The 3,320-nt window shown below is 42.0% G+C and overlaps 1 pseudogene; it reads right to left on the bottom strand.

The window, feature by feature from the left end:
- Positions 1–585: 585 nt before the first annotated feature.
- Positions 586–3,043, bottom strand: LOC102861723 (annotated as a pseudogene).
- Positions 3,044–3,320: the final 277 nt, after the last annotated feature.

Below are 3,320 nucleotides of genomic sequence, written 5' to 3' on the forward strand. Positions count from 1 at the left end.
GAGGGCTAGAGGCTCTCTCGGGCTAACAGCCCTGAAAAACTCTAGAACCCCTGCTTTTATTAGCATCAGAAACAAAGAAATAGTTCACAAAGAAATGGAAACTTTAAGGGCCAGTATGGGCCAAGTACACTGATAGATAAAAGCAAGACTTCTTTGTATTCATAAGCTGTGTTTTCTTATATTTGCAACATCCTTATCAAGAACTGGAACATTTGCTTCTACTCTCAAAGGAGTAAGTGTCTCAAGATGTATGAGAACTGCTTGCAGTCTTCTTTCTGGGAACTCCTCGCATTCAAGCCACATAACTAAGTCCTGAAGACATGTTTGCCCTGAAATAACCCTACATTAACCCTACATTAAAGTAACTCTAAACTAACCCTACATTTCCCCCTATTCGTTTAATAAAGAAACAATTTTTTCATAGGTCGCTATCATGGAGTCAGACAGTTCTGGTAGTTACTCAACATACACAAATCCTGTTAGAATCAGTGGGCTAATTGTTGCCTCAAAGGTCCCCAGGGTTGTAGACTGATCTCCCTATTGCTGAACCATGGAAGCCCTGGTGTTGTTCATAAGCCATTGACTTTAGGGACACAAGGTGTCCACTTTGTGGGCAAAGATCAGGGCATCTACAGCCACAAGTCTGGAGGCTGCAGAGAATCTTGAGGCACAAGAGGAGGTGCTGCCATGGCAAGCTGAAACTGGGACTTGGAGTCAGCTGAATCTCCCTGTGATGGCCTTTAGGCTACAAGAGTTGGCTGAAGCCTAGTAGGGAGGCACGAAGCTGACCCACAGGGCCATCTGGGAGTAGAAAAGGTTCGCTTGTAAAAATGTTTGAGTCCAGCAGCTTCTCATAAAAACCCAGACCTTGGCGGATTCCTTGCAAGCAGAGCTGATTTTTGTTTCAGAGGCCTTAGGGTTCGGATTATAGCCATCCGCACACTGGATATGAGAGACATTATTTGCCGTTTTTGTCATTTCTTTTTCTCTTGGGACATTTACATTTTCCATGGGTGAATGTGCGCTCTAGGCCATTGTACAGATTCTGGGAGAGCTGATGGCTCTGAGTTCAGGGAGGGCTGTTGCTCCCATACGTGACATGGTCCTGAGTGGCCTAGGGCAATAGCAACAGTAATGTCACAACTCTGCTGAGCAGCATAATCAGCGTCTCTTCTTCTCCAACTTGGCTGGCTCTGTACTTGACATCAGTCTTCGTGGAATCTGCCCACTTCCCCATTTGATTTTAGTCTTTCTGTTCAAGATTGCTTCTGTTGGAGTCTCTTTTTTAGCAGTTGATGCACCCAAGTCTTTAAGACATATATTTCTTGTCCTAAAAGAACCTTACAATAACCCTATACTAAACCCTACACCTACAATGACTGTACATTAAACCACAATAACTCTACATTAAACACAATGTGTACATGAATGATACACAATGAATATGAATTTTGTATGTAAACCAATATAAATTAAAGTAAAAATAAAAAAGGTTTTTGTTAAAATACTTCAGGAAGTAAGATATAGTTTAACAATAAATACTGGAGATTGTAATGATGAAGTATATCGTAATTTCGAGGAAGAATGTAAGCTTGCCTTTATTATTGTTATTATGTGCCATCAAGATGCCTGTGACTCATAGTGACGCTATGTACATTAGCTCTGAAGTCTGTCCAATTTCATAATCTCCAACTGATCTAATCCCATTTCTCCAGAGAATGTATCTTATCCTAGGTTTTCCTCTCCTGTGCTGTCCCTCCACCTTTCCAAGCATGATGTCCCTCTCTAAGCACTGGTTCCTCCTGGCCACATGCCCACAGTATGTGAGACGGAGCTTAAAAATCCTTGCCTCCAGGGAGCAGCTTGGTATCACCCTCTCCAGACAAACCTGTTTGTTCTCCTGGCAGTACAAGGGTTATGTTCAACACTCTTCTCCAGCACCACAACTAAAAGGCATCTATCCGTCTTCTGTCATCCTTAGTTACTGTCCAGCTCTTGGATGCATAGCAAGTAATTGCAAAGTCTATGGCCTGGATCAGGTGCACTGTAGTCTCCAGACTGATATCCTTGTTCTTCAGTAATTTGGAGAGCTCTCTGACAGAAGCCATCCCCAATGCAATTTGTCTTTTAATTTCCTAGCTGCTGGTACCAAGAGTGTTGATTGTGGAGCCAAGCAAACTAAAGCTGTTAACAACCTAAATCACTTCATCATCTATTATAATACTGCCAATTGGTCCAGTGGAGAAAATTTTTGTTTTCTTGATGTTGAGCTTCAATCCATATTGAAGGCTGCAGTCCTTTATCTTCTGCATCAAAGGCCTCAGGTTCTCCTCATTTTTGGCAAGCAAGGTTGTGTCATCTGCATAACATAACTGTTGATGAGTCTTCCTCAAATCCTGAGGCCACATTCCTCCTCATAAAGTCCAGGCTCCCAAAAGACCTGTTCTGCATGTAAATAGAAATGGTAGGAGACAGGATGCATCCCCAAATCACACATTTCTGAATACTGCTTCCTGGTCCAAGCTTGCCTTTAGCTAGTGCTTAAATGAATATGACAAAAAGGAAATTTTGCCTTAAGGGAAAGCTTGTTGAAAGTAGTAGAATTTGGTAGAGAACATTGGACTTGGCCTGGGAAAATTAAGCCTCACTCAGTACTCTGAAGAGAGTTACATTTGAGAAGAAGTAGAAAAAGAGAGATTTTGTCAATGCATTAAAGCAAGGTAAACCTGGTGCCATCAAAGTTCCTCTTAAAGTCTGAAGTTAAAGGAAGGTGGCAAATATGCTTTACTGGTCCACTTAATGAGTGGAAGTGGGAGGCACAGAGCAATGAAAGTACAGGCTGAGTTTGGATGTGTTCCTTTGGTACTATCCAGCTAGTATGATGAAAATATAAGTGAAGAAAAGTTGATAGCCTGCGGAGCAGGGACGCCTGAAGATGTTTGATGTGTTTACTTGGCCCATGTGTGGCCAAAGCTGAGTAGAGACCAGCTGGTCTGAAATGCAGGAAGAAGTGTGGACTCCTGCTTTTGTCGCTGATGCTCATTCGGACCTAGTCATGAATGACCAGAACTCATGCAGATGAAGGGAAGATATTTCATTCCATGTGCTAGTATTGACTGCTATAATCTGATCATTTGTTCTAGCCTGGAATTTTGCTTATGGATGCAGATGCTCCTTCTAAAGCAAAAGGTGTGAAGTAGCTGGCTTACATACTTTCATAAATGTAAGGAGAAGGTGGATCCTTCAGATATGAAGGACAATGACTAGAAAAGCCAAGTGCGTAGTAACAGGATATTAAGAATGACTATTCTAGGGGAGCT

This window comes from Elephantulus edwardii, unplaced genomic scaffold (assembly GCF_000299155.1).
Source record: "Elephantulus edwardii isolate Elephantulus edwardi_28Jun2011 unplaced genomic scaffold, EleEdw1.0 scaffold00336, whole genome shotgun sequence".
Taxonomy (NCBI): Eukaryota; Metazoa; Chordata; class Mammalia; order Macroscelidea; family Macroscelididae; genus Elephantulus; species Elephantulus edwardii.